This window comes from Bombus pascuorum, chromosome 1 (assembly GCF_905332965.1).
Source record: "Bombus pascuorum chromosome 1, iyBomPasc1.1, whole genome shotgun sequence".
Taxonomy (NCBI): Eukaryota; Metazoa; Arthropoda; class Insecta; order Hymenoptera; family Apidae; genus Bombus; species Bombus pascuorum.
Genome location: NC_083488.1, coordinates 2,135,007 through 2,156,887, shown reverse-complemented (window position 1 = coordinate 2,156,887; position 21,881 = coordinate 2,135,007). Strand labels below are relative to the sequence as shown.

Below are 21,881 nucleotides of genomic sequence, written 5' to 3'. Positions count from 1 at the left end.
AGTACTCTGGCAAATTATTCGTTAGTGAATTACGTAAAATTTCAAAGTGGCGTTTACAAAACCCTCTTTTGCAATCGTTAGGTTCTACGTTTAATCTTGAATCAAAGAAAACAAGATCACGCAGCTGGTTTGTTAAATATGGAAAATTTATTTTTTCACGATCACGTCTACTCCTTTCGTGGACTTTGAAGTACTTTTATTTTCTAACGACCTTCAATGTCCAGGAAATACAGCAAGGAATTCACTTTCGAATCATGCTCACGTAATACCACTGAATAACAAACTGCTTATTGAATTCGATCATGCAACGCAGATAACTAGCAGAGAACAATCATACTGATACTATTGACGTATATTGCCGGACTGTAATGTGCACCGCGGAAAAATAACAATAAACTGACGTAGTCTGATATTGAAAGCCATTTGAGTAGGAGATTGCTTCTCGTAACCACACTAATAGCTGTGAAATGGCAGGATATGAAAAAAATTACGAAAGAATATAAGAGAAGATATTTACGGCTAAAAGCAGCAGCAGAAAAATTCAACCGACTCGTTGCAACTTGTAAAAGAAATTAATTTTTGTCAATCATATCATCGCGAAATCGTTTGATTTTATTATAAAATATCGATAAAATAGAATTGTTATAGAATAAGCAATTCTTATAAAAATCTCGTACGAGTCATAGAAGTATATTTAATGTATTAAATAATTTTAGTTCTTCTAGCAACAATGAAAAGTTAAGGATGCTCATATACTAAAGCGAGCGTTAAAACATTCGAATTATTTCTCTAGATAGGCAGAAAAGCTCGAACCAAATTATCAACTAGCGGAAATTCTGCGAACGAAGAACAAAGCGAGGATTCCTAAGCGAACAAATTCCAAGCATATCGAACGAACCTAACAACATTTCTGATCCCTGTGAATTCATATCCGAACACGAAGCACGCCAAAAACCGCCCGCAAATACTACAAGTTCATTCAAAATCCAAGAGGAAAATACTCGAAGCAATTTGTATCTGTTACAACCTGTCGGTTCGGACCAGCGCGAACAAGACGTAGAGGATCGAAACGACTGATTTATCGGCCCGTACGAAATCCAGAAGCTTCCCTATCCTTTGGCTGACACGAACGACAAAGATCGAATCAAAAGATGATGGAAGAGCAAAACGTTATAGCCTGACCCACCCACCGTTTTATCGTCGTTCTTCCGCCCACGCGATGACGTATAGCCGCAAGGAATATAATATCAACGACCGCGTAGACAGGCAAAAATCAGAAGCCCTTCTCGCTGAATGAACCCACGCGTCCTTGGTAAGATACTCCTCCTGCTGCTGCTCATTGTCTGCTTCCCAGGACTTCGTGTTTCTGATTTCCACCTACGGGGTGTGCGTTTCGCGAAAGTATTTGAAAATATTTCATTTTATTATAAAAATTTCTTACGAATGATTTCTGAGCGATCTACGTTTGAAAACAGACTATTTAATTGGCTGTTAGTAACGTGATAAATGGCGAAATATATCGTGCATATTGACAGTACAATGGACGTAGTTTTCTACGAGGGTATAACTTCTACCAGTCAGGAGGAAAGAAGGAATTTTACCAAGTCCTTCTTTCTTCGCTCTTTTTGAAACGTCGAATAATAATTATGTAAATCGAGTTTCATCAAAAATGAAATTGATCGGCTTGGCCCTCGAAATATTTCCTAACGTTTACGAACGTTCTCGCGTTGATTTCGAAGATTAATATAATCACGTTTTATTACGGTGCTAACGAAATTTTAAAAAGTTTCGTATAATATTTGAATACATTTGTACAAATTTTCTACGACAACTATTTGCGCCACCGACCGAGAAAAGTTTCATTTTTGCCTCGCTTAAAGGGACGTAATACGCGTATCGTCGTACACCCACAGCCATAGTTTTATCACCCTTCTTCACCTCCCGTTGCTTGTTCGGCCGTTCAAGCGGCACCTACGGTACTATTTTTAGGGTTCCAATGGGTTGACATGACCAAAAGGGGAACGCACGCGAAAGTGACCCTGAAGTAATGTCAAAGTATCAGGGAGTTCATGGACATAGGTGTGAGTTAAAGCGTCGACCATTCGAGACTGAAGGTTAGTATCTAGCGAAGACTATGAACATGAATCATTTGATCCGTATATTATCGAATATATTAATTCTGTAAATACAGTGGCGAACGTATACACTATCGCTCGAAAGTATGCGAAATATGGACAGATTCCATATTCGAAATATGGGCGATTCTATCCTGTGTTAGAATGGAGTAAAACGTTATGACAGGATCGATTCTAAGAAATTTCAGTCATTTAATAATTTTTCTATTATTTCGTAATAATTATTCTATGATTTCATCTTCGTGCAAATTTTTCAGTTTTTCGCACGAGTTAAGCTTTTCGTCTGTAAATTCACGTGCATGAGTTAAGCTACGAAAAAAGCGGAATTTTAACACGGATCAAGCGTAGGTTATTTTAGATTCAAATGACGACGCGTTCGAATTTACGCCTGGGCAAGATTGGCGTGTACGTATGGCCGCGCTGTTTGCAAAATGCTAGCGCCCGCCATCGAATCAATATCTCGCAAACACCATCTCTTTGAACAATACTTTCATCAAAAATTCTATACGCGTTATCGCTACGTCATCGTTCAACTATGCCAGATGATACAACGCGATTTCGTTTCTCACCGAAAAAGAAGACGGACAACCGTAATTTACGCGAGAGCATTTATGGCGCTTCTGTTACGGATTTATGATCGTTGAAATCGCTGATTATTTGCCGAAGAATTACGCTCGTCGGAAAGCGAAATTTTGCCGTGATATTTTTGCGAAATAAATATTTGCTCTAGTTGTATTCTTCGAAGAACGAGGAAACCTTTCGACTGAGACGTTCATTTTTCTCTATAAACCTTCCAACTTCTTTGCTTTTTCTTTCTGACTAACGAATTCACGTCAGATGATAAATACTTCTGTGTGAGATTTGTTATCCCGTAAGAAAACGTAAGAAAACTGAGTATTAAGAAATATAGATACGAGATGATTCATATAATACCGACAAAGCATATCTTTTTTTGGTTCTTGGTTGCGATTTCATATCGTTATATTATCCACTGTCTCCTCCACTGATTATCTTGAACTGTTTAAAGATAACGTGACGACGAGTCAGAGATTTAGTTTCAATATTAATTACTACTGTCACAGTTGACGAAATGAAATTAAAATTAGAACAAAAATCAAGTCCATTAAATCTTACGAATAATTCCCACATTATAAAGAAAGAGTTTAAGGAACTCGCGTAAGCAGCTAAATAAATAGCAGTTGCGTTAATTTAACATCCTAACGTCATTAGCTGATGACGAACAGGAACAGAACATCGTAAACGAGACACTTCATATCCATTTGTCGTAAAAGATAAAGTTAACGTATGACAAATATTACAATGTACGTAAGATCATCGACAACAATTGCACTATTCATCGACGCTATTGATCACGGAAAAAGAAAACTACTTAACAACGACATCTTTTTAAGAGTTTTGCTAACAAGTATTAAACAAATATTTCGTTACTTTCTACGATTTTGCAGTTTATTTCCAGTCTTTCGAGCCAACAGTTTTCTTCGAGTCGTCGTGACGACACTCATCAAACAGCAAAGCTTTGATAATTACGCAAATGACGACAATACGACAATTCACAAGGGCAGAATAGTTGACCTGAGATCGTCATATCTGAAAAGGGAGTATCGGAAGTGTCACGTACGGATTTTAACAAACCAAGCAACACTGATTTTATTCGTGATTGAATCAAGGTACAAATTAGCATCGGAATTGTGTCATTGCCAATAACAGCACTGCAAAGTAAAACGTAAAAACGTGTACTAATAACATCACATATTAGCAAAATAACTTTATTAATAACAGAAGAAGCAGTGTAATAACTTTATCGAATATGCACTTAACTTGATGAGCTCAACTGCTACCGTTGAATCGCGAATTAGCCACAGCAGAAAAAATTAAATAGCGTCTTTCTAATTTTAAATAATTAAAATTTTGATACATTTTCCGTTTCACATAAATTTAATAAAATGTTCTGTGAATTTTAAAAAATGAAATATTTCAAAATTTTAAAAGAATTGAAGACTTCAAACGTTCCAATGTCCCTTTGAAGTAGCTATCTGAAACATTTCAATGTGAATGTCAGATTCAATAAATACAAGCTTCACAAGCTACAAGAACCGGTCTCCCTTTTTGTTATCTACTTGTGTTGTCGAAATGGCACGGAAATGGGAAAATGTAAGTTATTGAAATCGTATAATAGAATATCAATTAACAAAAGCGAAGTAACGAATACTTTAATAAAATAAATGAAATTCAATCTCATACGAAGTCCACAAATTATATTAATTTATCATTTATAACGTGAGAGAAAGCAATATCAAATATGATCAATTACGATATTTTTAACATTAGTATTTTCCAATCAAATTGTTATATCTCTCTTGAAAATTGTCGAAAAAAGTTTTTTTAATTTTATTATATGTACACAGATACACACACGTACCTCTCAAATTAAACGAATAATGATCATTTTTGTAATAGAGAAATCTTCGATTACGTTATTACATAATGTAATTGTTAAACTATTGTTACTGATACACGTATATAGAATATCTATAAAAGCAAACGTATCAAAAGACCGATAGAAAATCTGCGATAAAACAAACTTCACATTGCTTGTGCAATAAGTTTGTAAAACATTTTTGCGAATTGATGAAACAGACTGCTGATCGTTATTATACAAGCGCAGATTACAACTCGACATTTATAGATTAACGATCGGTCAGTAGATGCCAGACTATCGGCCTCCGATACTATTTTTATTTCTTATCATAAACATCGAAAACCTGTACAGTACTAGACCCAAGAGTTGGTCCGTTTTTGTACACATTTTAGCGAAACTGAGCTATCGTTGCTAGAAGCAGCGATATTTCCGCGAAAGCTACACCGGTTGTCGACGTTGCTAATGATAAAAATAAATAATAAACGCTCGATCGAAGCGAAAAGAACGTGTCACGGCAAGAAAACAACGAACGACGAGCTTCTAGATACACCACTTTTCTATTACTACAACTAACTTTCGATGAAAAAGTAATAGAAAGTATGCTACGTGTAATTAGTATGTTCCTCGTACATATGTTAGGTATTCGAAGAGAACTACTTTCCAATTAATAAAACGCAGAATAATAAATATAAAATCTCGTACAAGTCACGAGACTCGTCAACTTCGTTCTTCCATTATTTTGATTCAAACTACCCTGATCTTCTGATAAATCAACAAGTAGGTAACCCGAAAGAATACAACAAAGCCCTCGCGTTTCACTTTCGTGGAAGATTCTAAGCGAAAGGTCCTCGCTTTCCAACGACTCGAAGAATTAAAAGGCGTTAGGAGTGTAAAGCTAATTTTGCGCACGTGACGCAGCTAGATGTAAGCAAGCAGGCATGCAATCTTTACTCGCCGCTTGATGCTCGGATCTTAGACCTAGATCTCATATAATCAGACCACCCAGCGCACTTCCCGCGGTTATACTGCACTTACATTACACCAATTGCTGACTCGCATTGAATTACATGCATTCGCCTGGCAAGTATGCAACACTATGCATCACGGTGTATAGTCGCTAGAAGAAACATAATAGGATCGTAAAATCAATCCAAATAAACTCGGTAAGAGGTAAAGTTACGTTTCGAATTATTAAGTGTGTTCTAAAATATTGAAGATACGATTAAAGCGAATAATTTGTGACTCTTTATAGGAAGTAAAAATCTAGAACGCAGTTCAGGAAGTATATGATAAGAACTCGGACTTTTCTACTTTCGTCTCTACCAAGAGTACGATAAAAGTCCGGCTGCGATTGAGCAAAGACGGACAGGAACTTAATACCGTACAATTTTACTGAGACGCTGTAAGCAGTACAGTTTTAATGAAAAAATTTTGAAATGTATAAGAATTTATGACCTTACGATATCAGTTCCATCAATTGTACCACAGTGTGCATAGTGCGCGTGAAGCTCTCGATCCTTGTGTTACTCGTGTTGTTGGTGGCTAATAACACACACAGTCACGATTATGGCAAAGAAGTAATGAGAGAAAATTGAGAAGCCGTGAAGAGCATGTAACTCAAAGGGTTGCACGTTACCCTGTTCACAAAGATAATAATCACATCTTAATAGCACTTTCAAGATCGGCGATGCGATGACAAACCTAGCGCACAAAATTAGGAGAAGAAGCATCTACATAAGTTGCAACGAGCGTGTGAACCAAGTTCTTGGCATGCTAAACAGGTGTAAGAAGTTTCGAGATAACATAGTTCGCCAACTTTTAATACCGTCGAGTTTGATAAACTTTTATTCACTGTATCTTGGTTCTATCTGAACGTATGTCTTCAAATTGGAATCGTGAAATTTATAAGAGAAACAGGTATATTTTAAGTATCGTTTAATTTTTCCGGTTGGGAAAGAACGAGAAAAACAAAAATTAAAAGTGCTATTTAATGTCTTGACTGTGAATGTTCATGCAACTAGAACTAGTTATGCAAGATATATGTTGATAATACGCTAAATTATTCAGTGTATATGTGCATTTACGAAATATCAATAATTTCATTACGTATTTTTATATTCTGCTGAAAGCAATTAGAGTATCGTTTTCTGTGTTACTTCAATTTTTATAACCACTTCTTATTCCAATATCATAATGGAATCTCTATTAGTCCTTTTATGATTACGTTAACGTTCCATTCCATTCTGCATTCGTAAAACCGCACTTCAAAATTTAAAGAGCAAGTCATAAAACCGCAAAGAAGTCTCAACTTGCATGAAAATCCATAAACGTCAATGCACAAAGAAGTAAATATGGCCACAACGTTGAAAACATAAAATACGATACACAGAACGTTTCTAAAGCCGGAGATCCACCGGCAGGTTGCATTTATACGGAATCCTTCTTATTGGCGAGCTAAATTGGCCGGGCCATTTGAAAAACCGATTCGATACAAATACATGAAACCTTTTTCATCGAAGCCAAATTCAAGTACCTGGAAGGCCCATTTGGCTCGGACTAATACGAGATTTCATCGTGAATAATTTTTCGGAGACCTCACAAGGCCCACCACGGGAGCCTTTCAGTCCACGCCACGCTACTATTTCTGCTCGTCAGTTGCCAGTTTATAAACTTGTTACGATTAGCGATAAAAATTTATTCGAATAACAAAAAACGAATAAACTAAATATTTAGTGTTGTAAACGCCAAACGTCCTAATTTAAAAAAAGCAAATTTAGTAAATATATGGATAATAAAAAACAGATAGCAAAATTTTTATGATCCATTTTATATGAATCTTACATGACCCACCCGTTGGCAAACTCCATAGCTATTTGTTGTTTCTACTGCACTGAGCCATCTGCGGAGGACCTGATGATTGCGGCGCGCCGTGCACATCCTAAATTTGCTGTATGCAAATCAAATTCATTTTATTTCTCTTCAGATCGTTCGATAATGCTTCCGAAGACGAATTCATTAACCTTTCATGTATACGGTCGATTTCAATTAGTTTTTGAGATATTGCGCTTCAAATTTACTGATTTTTAGGAAAGAAATTTCGTGGGAATAGAAAGCACGGATGGTGGTCTTGTTCGCAACTGAAATGCTATGTGTTAAACTGTTAAATATTGCCTTTTGAAACAGATACAAAGGGTCTATGTCGAGAACTGTGGCAATTTAGCGCTACGCAGTTTGGTTCGGTTAAGCTCGGATCGGCTTAAGGCGAATTTACACTGTTTCACTTTGAACGAACACAGCAGACGATTCATGGAAAAACGGCGATCTCATACTCCAGAGTGAACAGTGAATAGTTGAAACAGCACTGACAACCGCAGCAATGCTCGGTTTACTCGCATACACGCCATTATTTTTTTAACTATTGAAAACATGGAAAAATATTTCACATGAAAATTCTTTAACTTCATGGAGGAAATCTAATAAAATATTTCGTTTCTTTTTTACCTTCTTAGGTTACGTTCTTGCGATCAGCTACTGATTAGATGCGTCAAGGTAACCATAATTTTTTCGTGCGAAGAGGACGCAACTCTTGCAGATGTTAAACCCTAACGTTAAAAACCAATCAAAATTCTGTATACGCCTGCTTCCATACACCGTATTTTTCATATATAGTTTAGTTTCTCTCTCCATATAATATTCTGTTCTACTGTTATCTCTTGTAACAATTTCTTTAACACATCCCTTCCACATATTGAAAACACACGGCATTCACGAACATTAATCGATCGAAACTGTGCCTGTACGATCGTATATTGTATTTCATTACAAAAAATTGGATTATTTGATCAGGAAGAAAAGAGAAGTCATCGTGACAGATTGCATTCATTCCGCTGGCAGACTTGGCAGACTACGTTTTCCTTGTATTTTATACTATAAACCATCGATACGAGAAGTTTAAACGTAAATGATTTCAGTCAACGACACTATCTTTTTGGCACAATTGAAACGCTCCTTCTGTCGGGCATTGACCCGCAGACAGAAATAGCAGAATAATGTTAAAATAAATTTTACTGAAATTAGCCTAACATTCCTATCACTGGCTCGCGGGACTAGTATATTCTTACGATTATAAATGGCTACATCACGTATCTATAAAGTTCCATCAAAATAAGCGTGTCACGTTAGCGTCGGTGGATCGCCGGCTTTAAGAAACATCACCCTATTCAGCAACGAATGGAACAAGTTCCTCGTGGAAACGCTACCGAAAACCGTACCCATAAATAACGTCTCTAAATCGAGCTGCAGCACTTCGGGGCTTCGTGTATCGAAAAAACGACGGAAATCCATAGTTCGCAGCTGCGATCCTTTCTGTAAACAAAAGCGGAAAAGGAAGGAGAAGCGGTAAAGAAGAATACAAAATACGAAGTAACGGTAGAAGGAAAGTAGCGAGTCTCGATTCTTATATGGAGGAAAATAGCAAAATCGTGTAGGTTACGGGCTACTTCAAACAAAACCTGTGAAACATTCTCTGTTCCTCTTGTGTTCGCCACGTCGCGCGGTGGAGCAGTGTAAATTCAGCTAGCTGAAGTTTCTCATCTTCCGTGACTGTGTGTGCACAAGTATGCACAGTTTTAGCTTGTCTCCTGACCATGTAAATTATTACCACATGGAGTTGACTGACCTTCGTGCACGCGATTATCAATGGAACTGTCCGTAAGGGTAAAATTTGATTTACACAACTGGCTAGAGTATTATCGAGCGTGTTGCTATCGTATCGTCCTGTGCGGTGCATCGTTAGTCCCCTTGCAAGCCGATACTAGTAATCTTTTCGCTTGGAATTTGGAATTTTCATCTTTCCCATACTTTTTCCAAGTTGAAAAAATGACACAAGGGACGCAGCGGCATTTAAAATAAATATTCTGTTCTTTTCAAAAGCATAACACACAGAAATATGATTTTACGCTTCAGAATATATATAACTTGATCTTATTATTCCGAGGTAACAAGAAAACTTTTATAAATTTACAGTTTAGAAATAATTATATTAAACGCTAAATAAATTAAATGCGATATTACAAATTTATATTATGCCAATTTACTTATCAAATTGTATTTTGCACGTTTTAACGTTTCATCTACGCGTTCAATTTTCTTTGGATCAGCATCAAGTAAGGAAGCGCATGCTTTTAGCAATCTTTTAATAAGGTACAGCATAAAAACACTTCTTATTATAGAAGAATTAAGTAGTTCAAGGAAATATCGTTAGAATTTTTCCGGGAAGTAATTTTTATTAAGCCATTGCGTAAGCAACATTCAATACCGTTAATTTCAAGCGAACGGCAGTTATTATTAATAGGTAGCCTTGAACTATTTAAAGCAGATCGAATATCAATTGGTCAAGACACAATGACTTCGATGATCTAACCATCCTTATCCTTCAATGTAATTAACACATGTTCCAAAATACCATTGTTTCCATACAAATTTTAATGCTTAAATTATTAATGTTACCTCTGTTAAAAAAACATTAATTAATCTTGTACTTCTCATAGTTCTCTCTCTAAAAAAAAAAAAAAAAATAGATAAAAAAGAGACAAAAAATAAAATTAAACAATAAAAATATTAATCCTTAGGCTCCATCAAAATTTGTCCTGAAATCAATAAACTAAATTCCATAGAAATGAAAATGTACGAGATGAAGAAAGAATCCAAAGTCTGAGAACAGCGAATCATGTCAAAATATCAGACGCGTTGGATTTGATTATGTAATTACATACTACATACTAATTACCATTCCTCCTAACTACCATCAAGGTTAGCACATAATACGATTCTCAGATATCAGGATACAGCATTTGACTCATGTTTAAAACACATTACGTAATGGTCAGCGCATTTGCGATATTTAAATGTTAACATTATTTATACGCGTTTATATATACAATTGATTCTCTGTTCACGTTCACTGGGGGGAAGAAGGCTCGTATCGAAAGTGGACGGGCTTCTTACAAGAAATTCCCGGTATTAATAATGAGCAATTACATCGAGGACTGTGATCAGTCACACTGCAACTATACTAAATCCAAATACGAGGAAATCGATGTTAATTAGAAAAATCGATGATAACAGACTCTAGGTGAAACATTCGGTACTAGTAAAGTGTGGCTATTTATACGAATTCATATACTTACGAACGTAATTAGGATAGTGAAATCTAGGAATTATATTACTTATTAAATATAATAAGAAGCACTGTATTTTATAATTTTTATAATATTAATGTTATATATTTTTACGTATTATATGCACTTTATGCGTTTCTAAATAGCAATCCAAAATATAGAAAATGCAACTTATCGCGTTCATCTTCTGCATTTGTCAAATAAGAAGATTCAATAACAATTTCTATCGCCACTTTTTAATTTGCTCGGATTTGTAAACAAGATGTTATTAAAGTTAATACATCATGATTAAGACAAGGAAATTTAATTTCAAAGTTCTTCGACTTTCAATCTCGTAAGGTACGAAAGCTTCGATGAATCGATCACTCATAATTACAATTTAATAAGAACGAGCTGGATCCGCTCGGTTATTAATCATAAACCTCATTCGTGCGGTGATAGGGCGTGACACAAGCGCAATAAATAACTAATTGTAAAAATGGCAAACAGGAAAAATGTTAACAAGATTCCCCCTTGTGTTGATGTCGATACGTGTACCATTCTACGTGACTTTAATTAACGCGAATACGTCGTGAGTCTGTACGTCAGTCATGAAATTTGATAATAATTAACGACAACGAATTTCATTAAATCACTGGTAAGCTTCCAGTACAACGATAACGTAAAGTTTCAAAGTTTTAAAGAATGGATTTTTCGCATGAATTTTTCTCTCCATTTACCTTTTCAATGCACGACACAAAAAACGCATTAATTCTAAAGAAGCATTAACATTCCCATCGGACGAAGTATAGAGCCCAATCCCTTATCAGGAATATTTGTTATCGAATATTTTCTACCAAGTAACTAAATATGCTATCGTAAATCTAAAAAGAAACCAATTTATTTAAATACTATAGCATTTGATGCGACTGTTTTTTAATTAATAATTAATTAATAAAATAAATATTTCTGTACCAATAACGAGACTATAGCCATCGAATTACAGATATAACGTTATATTTTAATCGAGTTCTTACGTACAAACATCGTTCGTTTAAAATTTAAACTAACACGAGATGGATTCGATGGAGGAATTATTAACCCTTTACATCACGAATTAAAGATTAACGTTAATGGACTTCAATCTCGTTACAAAGTGAAGTACGAAGGATTCTTTCAGATTGAACGCGGTATAGATATTTTACTTTAACATGAAAAAAGAAAAAAAATTCTTAATAAATATTCCATTTAAATTTCAGACGGCTGTTTCTTTTTAATTCTACACAATCAAACAGTGGTTATACCACGCTTTTATTACATACTTTGACACGTTTTTTAATACATACGGTCAAGTATAGATTAAACGATGTCAGGCGAATTTTCAAGACAGCACTGATCGTAATCGATGAGAAGACGGTTCACAAGGTCCTGAAGACACGGTATAGTTTTAATTGAACGTGACATCTTTGTTGGCAGACACAGTTAGAGAATGTCCATCATCATTAAGAAGTTGGAGCTTATCCAAATCTGTCACCGATGCACATTAAATCTCTTGTTGATTACCTGCACCCAAGTGCAGCACGAACTGACACGACATTTTCACAGATCGTATGATGTTTAAAATAGCGTTGCAGAAGCTGATAAAATAAAACGCCGCATATTTATCAATTGCGTGCGCTAACATTCGCGGGAAAAATAAATCGAATAAATGGTAAATTGCCCATACGAATAATATAAACGAAAAACGATTTATAGGCTTTTCGCGAAAAATCCATTTGAAAAGCATTAAAAAGAACATAAATATTTTGAACGTATAAAATGCAATCAAAATACGTGCAGGATGGTCTGGTAAATGAATTACAAATGTCGAATCAAAGATAATAGAATATTATTATACGATATTATAATATTGTAACTGTAATTATCATGTATTTATGCAATCTATAATATGTCCATCGTGGTGTCATATTAATAAGGATTATATTAATAACAAATTATTGAATTATAGATACATTTCATTCGTGGACTGAGGATTTTTATGTAATTCACATTTTCGCGAATATAATTCAATAATACGAAATTATGTCACATCAGAATTATCGACGTTTTAATAGTAACAATTAAAATAGAATCAAAATGAATTCAAAATGTTTACAGCATTGATCGGAGATCGACATAATCGCGACGTGGCATGCTAGTTAAAAATATATCGTACGTTCCACACGGTTTATTCATGAACTATTTCCATTCTATATCGTAGACGAATGAAGTCCAGGTTTTCTTAGAAACACACGTGTTCCCGTAGTTGTACATTAATTTATTACTAACGTGTCTGAAGCGGCATAGAAACCACGCACATTCTTTTCTGCGAACGTTTTTTGCGCAAAATTTACCAATACCTAAACCCACAATCGAAACCACATTCTTCGCGTATTTAACTAATTGACGTCCTAGTAGGCAATATCCCTTGCAAATTATCTTACTATCGACTCCTTAAACGGAGACTGTAATCGTGTGAATAAAATATATTGCGTCGATAAAGCAAAGTGGAATATGTTATTTTGCTACAGAAGATACAGTATAAAACATACTGTAGGAAAAGAAATTGTAGAAGTTATTATACAGGGACTACAAGTTCCCTTCCCTAGAGAAAAACGAGTGTCTCTTTTTGTGTTCTTAAGTTAAAATAATTGTAGGTTATTCTTTAATGTATGTTTTTAAGATATAAAAAGAAAATATTAAGGGAATTATTAGGGAAACATTATGTATTATTTAAAAGAATATTAAAGATAGGAAAATTATCCATTTATGGCTTTAAATAAATCTTACTACTGGATATTCTTATTGCTACTGAAGTGATCACGTAATATTACGAGTAAAACTGGATATCGTAGACAGTAAAAACATTTGACTGTGACATTTTATCATTCGAAATACGAAAGGAATGCGAATATCATTGAAAAACGAAGACATGCATAAAAGTCGATATTGATTTAGATGGCAGTTAGCTTCGATAATAAAAATGCGGTAAATTGATTTTACATCAAGATTGTGCAGCAATCGCAAATGAATATCGACAATTAAATCGGTGAGTTTCATGCGGTTTTCCAGATTATGAAAAATTTTACATAATTGATTGCAGTTTATTATACGTCGAGGATGAATAATTGCATGACATCGTGCTAATTATTCAAATCACTTTTGCACTCAGATTTCTCATTACTTCGTTCAACCAAACGATGCTCGCTGTATTCAGATGTGCTTTAATGATTTTTCCTTTTCATGAAACTGTTTAATAAAACGGATAGATGGAAGAGACATTTTTCAGTCCATTGAGATTACACCGAGTTGACATCTCGGTGACACATTGTGAAATTCATAAAAAAATATATAAATCCTATTATCATGTGTCATGAACGTCGCTAAAATTTTTCAACGGTTGACGTTATGTAATTTTCTTAAATTACATTTCAGTATCCCGTAGGTAGATACGATTCGGTAATTGGATAATGGCAGAGCGGAAAACGCGCTTCTGACGTCCTGCGCGCCTACGAACATACAGGGTGCGCCGTTAGAATCCGGACAAAAGAAGTTTTGTGCAGAAAGTTGTTTATTTAAGTCAATACACAAAAACACATGAAAATGTTGTTATATCTCATTTAAAGGGTCCTTGCTGAGAACTTTTATTCTATGTAACCACCCTCTGCCTCTATGACCTGCTCTATTCTTGCTCTAAAGCGCGAGCACGCTGACTTCAACTGGTCGCGTTTAATTGTCGCGAATTCTGACTCGATAGCAGCTCGTAGGGAGTTGACGTTGGGGTGCCTGCATTTATTAGTTTGTCTCTCGATAACGCCCCACACGTAATAGTCCAATGGGTTTAGGTCGGGACTGTTAGGAGGCCAGAAATCTTTCGACCAAAACATGTCCACATTGTCAGAGAGCCAATTTTGAACAAGATGACTTGTGTGAGCAGGTGCGCCATCTTGTTGAAATAAATACGGCCTTCCAGAAGCCGTAATTTCCATCCACGGCTTTATTACTGTCTTCAGGACCTCCAAATAAACCTCCTTTGTGATTCTTTCGCCTTTTTGGAAGAAGTGCGGAGGCATGACGTCGCCCTCACTTGAGACAACGCTGAACTTTTCTCGCCGGAGAAGGAGAACCCTTCTCGAACCACTCTGAGGCTGCGTATCTCTTAGCAATGTCGTATACCGTCGATCTTGGGTAGCTAAAGAATTTTATAATTTCGACCGGCGTTCTCCCGGCGCGAAGACTTTCTATAATCGCCGCTCTTCTATCGTATTCCGGGTTTTGCTTAACGAGTTCTGTCATTTTGAGGTTATAGAAGACTTAGTAACATATTTAACTAACTTCAGAGTCAATCAGCACAAACATCTGAATTCTAATATGGTGGGAACTACAAATTGAATTCTGTCCGAATTCTAACGGCGCACCCTGTATGTTTAAGGGAATCTTGCTCCTTTCGTAGACTCTTATTTGTGAGTGAGTTGCACGTAGGCATTAACCCTGTAATTATCGTTGCACCGATCATCACGAAGAAATGACGGTGCTTAACTCTGCTCATTGGTATCTTTCCGCGTAAAAATAAATTGAAAATTCGTATAATCCTCGACAAATGGGAAAAATATCAAATTTCCAGAGGTGCGAATTTTTGTCAATTATACAGTATAAGATTTCGAAATAAAAATTATAAAATATTTGATTAACATCTACGATTATATTGAATTATATTGGATTTCCAAACAATGTTAACTTTATCCATTTACACTGTTACTCTAGCTGTAATAATTTCCAAGATATTTACTCAAATATTTTTACAACCCCTAAATTACCTTGCAGGGTAATTTTCATTCCTACGCTGTGGAAGACTATCGATGAAAGTCAATATTCATTGAATTTTTTTTACACTCGTCATGTACCAAAATATTCTCAAAATCGATAACTACGATCCAGCAATATTCTCTTGAAAGTTAATAAAATATGTCATCGATCTCTTATTGAAAACCTCTGTATCACCGGATTCCTATCGTTCTTTGGCATAAGGTTGCGCGAAATTAGGATCCCGGGTGCTGCTATTATTTTAATTGCATCGACATGAAACGGGTATCGACGAGTATCAAGCGTGTGGCCGTGCTTCAGAGACACCACTGCCGTTGGTGAAAGATAATTACAGCTTCGAGCTGGCAGTATGTATGGATAAAGGATACCGGGGCCTGGGTATGAACAGAGCACAAGGTACTAGTTAGATTAATTTATCTAAATGAGGAGATCGTGTTATCATCGAACTATTCGGCCACGCTGCGCTGGACGCCTACGCGATTTCAGCTACGAGACGTGGCTTGCAGCTCATGATTCATCTGATGCCATTAGCCAGAAACGTTATTATAAAATGCAGCGGAGATCGTTCATGGATTCATGGATGTTTACGCGAAAGGAAGATTCCACGACAGCGCGCAACTAATTTAAATTCACCGAACACACTGAATTCGTTTCGCACCGAGAAACTCCAATAAATACATTCGTGGAAATATCGCCTTCGATATTTGCTGGCTAAGGCATTCGTATTAATTAAATGCAAAAGGGATTCTTTATATAACGTTTCACATCTCAGAAATATGAACGTGAAAATTTCTCTTCTACATCTCACGTAATATTCGGATAAAGTATTAGGTAACACGCTTAAAGATCGACAAAATAAATTTGTTTCAGATATTTGAACGTTTATTTTGTAAATTATTATATTTATATCGATTAACGTCTTTATTGGCACTCTATTTCTTGAGAATTGGAGATTGATCACGAGCTTATATAATGAAACTAAGGAATCGACAAAAGCGTTTGGTCAATCCCGCTTCCGAGAGTCTCATTCATCGAAGTATTATTATTTAATAAGAAATAAACGATTTCAAGATATCGGTACCAACCCATAATACCTCGAAGATAAGCAAAGTCTGTTCTCGCCGTGGACTATTATGCTATTTATAATTGCAAAACTGCTTCGTAATAATCCACTTAAAAAAAACATCGTATAGTAAAATCGTAGCGAATAATCATTAGGAAAATATTCGGTCGCGGTATTATTATCATTGGAAAACCGATAACCGCAATACGCAATCCCGTTAGCTATCACGGAAAGAGACGTAATGGCGATCTAGATTCATTTAGATTACATTGTATGCAACCTATATTAAATATGAAAACATAACCGTAGCAGCGATAAGATATCCATTAGCAATTATACATACGAATCGATTAGCTTATTAAAGCGAAACGGCTGATAAGTCAAGTGTTTGCACGTGAGTAGCTTGAGTGGAAGCAGCCTGATTCACTTCCCTCTCGAGTATCTATGTATCTGAAAACGCTATCATATCCCTTTGAGTACTTTTTTTTTGATTGCAAGTTGAAAAATATCAGGCTATGTAACCAGGGCGATGGAAAATTCAAAAATAACGAAAAACAGTGGCATTCTGTACATCACGTTGATAGGACAGCTCTGTGATTCTTGTCCTTTCAAAGCAAAGAAACCAATTTTTATCTCAACTTCTTGCTTAATTAGCTACGATATGATATTTATATCGTTAGATATGATTGTCCTTCAGTTTTCCAAAAACGTTTCCAACTTTAAAATAAAATTGTTCAAATACTTTCTAGAGAACTTGTGTCCATGAGGAAGCTTAATAATTCCTATCGCTTCGATAGATTATTCTTTGGAACGTGTGAGCGCTTTTAATATACATATAACGGTCCTCTAACCGTGAAAGTTCCATGGATAAATATTTCGTGAGAACATCGGCCATTCATAGGATTACGTATCACCGAGACTATGCGTGACTCAAGCGAATGGAAACAATGAATTTAAAGCAGCCGATCGTTCCGTCATTCGAATTTGTATTTGACAAATTATGCTTATCCATGAATGGATGAGTCAATCACAATTTCACGAGGATGACTCACGATCGTAATACGATAATACCAATAGAGTTGCCAATCAAAAAAAAAAAAGAGATTCACAATGTACATGATCTCATGTTAATGCACTTTCGAAACTGACCTGGAAACTCATCGAGTAACCAATGAATTTTACCCTTCACATTTAAAATACGTATATATCTATTCAGATCAATAAAATAATTTCAACAGAATATTTAGATTCAATTTCAGTAATATAATTTCAGTATAATTACGTTGGGCCGATGAAATAGTCGAAGTTTTGCTTCGAATTTATATCTTGCAATTATCTCTACGATTTAGTCGCACGCGTTTTAATGAACTGAATAACTTTTTGTAGCTATCGTTTCACTTTGTCCTCGTTCTAATTACAAATTCTAATCTTTTATGCATGAATTTGTACATTCCATATTTTAATATAAATAGTATTCAAATTGTATTTCAAGCGTATTTAATCGGGTATTAATTTAAATTTCGTTCGCATAAATGGTAGGTAAATGGAGTTCGACCCTATCTTATAAATATTAATATTAAACAGAAGCAAAAATTTCTGAATAAAAATGTAACAATTTCTTTCGGTTTCTATCCTTGTTATATAATCTTTTTCACGCGGGTCCACCCTCAAATTTTCCAATAATCGATATTCCGATAATCCATTCTAATAAACGAAGGCCTACAGGTTTTTAAAAAATGGCATATTTTCCCGCATTTTATATTAGAAAAGTTCACTCTTTTTGAGCATTATGACGGACTACTTTGCAAGAAAAAATTGTTCAGTCTTTTCTTCGAATCCAATTTCGCGGTTTGCCGCGAACCACGAATATATCGCGCGTAACTAAATTTCAGCGCAGTCGTACGAAATTAATGCGACACGCTCGCAGCTAGCTACCGGCTCGCCAAAAATTTATATGTCCTCATAATTTTTTCAAAACGCAATAGCAGCTCCAGTCACCGAGACAACGTTGCATTCTTTAATTCTTGAAATTCCCTGTATTTCGTATACGCTGAACTAACTTTCTAACTCGGAATATTACTTCGCTAAAAAAATGTCATGCGAACAAAATGCTCATAAGCAAGATTATGTTTAAGTTATTGAACGAGGTTCTAGCTTATCTAATTTATCAAAATTAAAGATATAGTTCTTGGTTTAACATTTTAAAAACGTTGAAGAAGTTTCCATTTCTCTATAAATTTGACGAGGATAAATTTCATACAAATATAACTAATTTAACCATAAATTTATACACAGATTAAAACCCACTATAGTACGTCGCTCTAATTCATGTAATTTCAATTTAAGTCAATTTATGCAAAAACAATTTTACGACACGACCGTTTAAATCCAATTACTAACACTGTAACCCATAAAATTAAGTATTAATTAAACGTTCACAGTCGGTCATTAAAATACGTATTTTAATAAAACAATGATTAAATAAAATGTCTCATTAAATATTCCATTGAGAATTAAACCGCTTACTTTAAAAAAGAACTTAAAATTACGACACAGCATTGCTTCCGCCTTCGCCTGATTATGTTAACGATTAAATTACGTCGATATTTGTAGATACTGATGAAAATTTGCAATGTTTCCAACGGAACGTTTTTAACCGACGTGATACGATCAGATCGATATTTTTCCTTCTTCTTTTTTTTTTTTTTTTTCGATCGAGAAATCAACATTGCTCCGATAATCTCATTCGACGTCAAGAAACCTGGCTGATTACACTTATTAGAACGAAGTCACTCGTTACGTGAACGAGAACTAACATCGTAGCAACAGGAACATCGTAATTTAAAGCGAAGATTAAATTACCAGACGATCGTGGACGAAAAGGCAGGTTACACGAGTTATAAGGTTTGCAGGGTCACACAACCGAACCATCGAATCGTCATAAATTCTTCCGTTCTTCCGGCATTGCATTGGTATAATAACATACAGTACAGTGTATATAGCGTACCCCACGAAAGAGCATTCCGCTATTCGAACGAGATTAAATTCTCTCGATTTATGCTTAAATAAAATAGAGTATTGCAATGGTGACGATATAAATTCCTGTTTGCAGCCGTTGAGCTTAGGAAAGATAAAGATGGTGGTAAAGTATGGGAGAATGACGCGAAGGTCTTGCATGAAATAAATTGAAATTACGTCTTGTGTGTTCGTTCGGTCAGGAAATATATTTTTAGCGATAATTCTCGCTACTTTTGAGCGCTATGTATAGCGTAGTACAGTGTGACAGGAACTTGAGTTCTAAAGCTGCAATAAAAACGTGTGTACATATTATCGTATTATTTATGTCATTCTATCCACTTTGAAAATTTTAGTTTGCAACGCGAGTAATTTTCCGATGCGATTATAAAATTTTCCAAGAGTCCAGAACGAAAGACGAATAAACGAAACGAGCATTTACATTTTACTGAAAATTGAAATTACATCTGCTTCCACGAATGTAATTTTCCTCTCAAATATCTTATGAAATTTACAAGGCATTCGTAAATAAATTGCTTGCTTAAAATTTGGACATCTCTTACTGCTTCTAGAAATTAACTTTAGAATAAACCAGTTAAAAGTTATTACATTAGTGCAAATGTAATTTCTTTCCTTCCGAAATTGTTTTTAAAGAAATAAAATGGAATAATCTCGACATTTTAACAAGAAATGCATTATCATATCATATACTACAGTATTTACATTTTAATATTATTGAATATATTTACACCTAAATGACAATTTTAACACTGCATATTATGAATATTTTGAACACAGAATATTGGTGAATATTGATGTTTTCGATATAATGTAAAATTATAAACTCTACCACCTAATTGCAACAACATTCTATATTTCATATGAGCAGTTTTACGATAAAAACTTGATTCTAATTAATTAGTATGTAAACGCTATAATAAATACAATGTTATTTAAATAATTTTTATAACTGTATTCTTCGACATCTTCACAACGAACATCAAACTTTATAAAACGCTAAAATCCCAGTACTCTAGGAACAAAGTTACAAACAGGACTGTCTAATGAAACTTCCTATCCTAAGACCATGGACCCAACATCCACGTATAATACGTTATGTTCATCCAATGATTTAGCATTACAATTAAACGCTCTACTCGTCCACGACCCACGCTTTGCGTCAGGAAATTGATTGTTTTCTCGCAAGAAATGAATTTCTGCGCCTTCGTCACGGGTACAGACACCGTGGATTTCCGTCACGTTCAACCGGAAATGACACTACTAACGCGAAAGGACACCTTTCCTCGTCGGAACCAGTTAACCTCGCGTCGATCTTCCGCTTGACACCTGCGTGTCTAGTTAACATTTTTCCTCGGTTCTCGTTAATTCGCGAAGAAATTCCGCAGCGGTTGTTCGCTTTGCTCGAAGAACATACGATGCGGTAAATTATTGATACTCGAATTCCAGTTTCAGCTGCGCTACTATGTTAGCTGGCAACGAGAACATTCCGCGACATGCGTTCATCGCGTTTCCTTTCGTGGAAAACGACCCAGAGATCGATCGTATAGGCGAAGAAGAACGTATCCGTTCAGGTATCCGGTCGGGAACGTCGCTAGATCGAGTTGCTGTCTCCCCCTTCGTCTACAGTCTACGACCTACGACTAAGACTACCGGTTCTCCTCCTCTCTTTCCCAGACGAAACCACGCTTCCTCTACGCTCGTTCACCGACGATTAACCCCAGCACGCTTTTCCTTCTCACGAATTGTTTTACGACGTGTGCAAGCGTGCACGATCAGCGGGTTGACTCTTAGATGTACAAAATGATCGGATAATGGATCTTGCGGAAAATACAGCAATCACTTTTTTGATAAAGAAATACTTGTTACCAGCAGGCATTTTGTTTGGACAACAGAACAGTCGAATAGAAAAATAAGTAATATATATGTACATATGTATATAACGTATAAAAGTTTAATAGATTTGTTGACAAAATATCTTATAATATGCAGCAATCACTTGAGTAATAACGAGATTATGATCAAGTACGTAATTAAAGGGCAGCAACGGAAATTTGTTATGAAAATTTGACAGCCAAAGCGCATACAGAATAATTTTCGACAGGATACAACAACGCATTGTATTGCAACGACTTGAAGCTGAAACTGAGTTACAAGTTGCGAAGCCACGAATTTGAAACGCTAATTCC

General features: G+C 35.5%; 2 protein-coding genes across 4 annotated transcripts in view; both read right to left on the bottom strand.

Annotated features, from left to right (window-relative positions):
• LOC132916122 (DNA-directed RNA polymerase II subunit Rpb4-like) overlaps positions 1-13,239 on the bottom strand; it is a 346,958-nt gene extending 333,719 nt beyond the window's left edge. For both annotated transcript variants that reach the window (XM_060975917.1, XM_060975916.1), the window contains exon 1: positions 13,224-13,239. The gene's annotated coding sequence lies outside the window, so the exon portion shown is untranslated. The remainder of the gene's footprint in view (positions 1-13,223) is intronic.
• LOC132916121 (HIV Tat-specific factor 1 homolog) overlaps positions 1-21,881 on the bottom strand; it is a 61,098-nt gene that overhangs the window by 15,445 nt on the left and 23,772 nt on the right. The gene's annotated exons all lie outside the window — the stretch shown is intronic.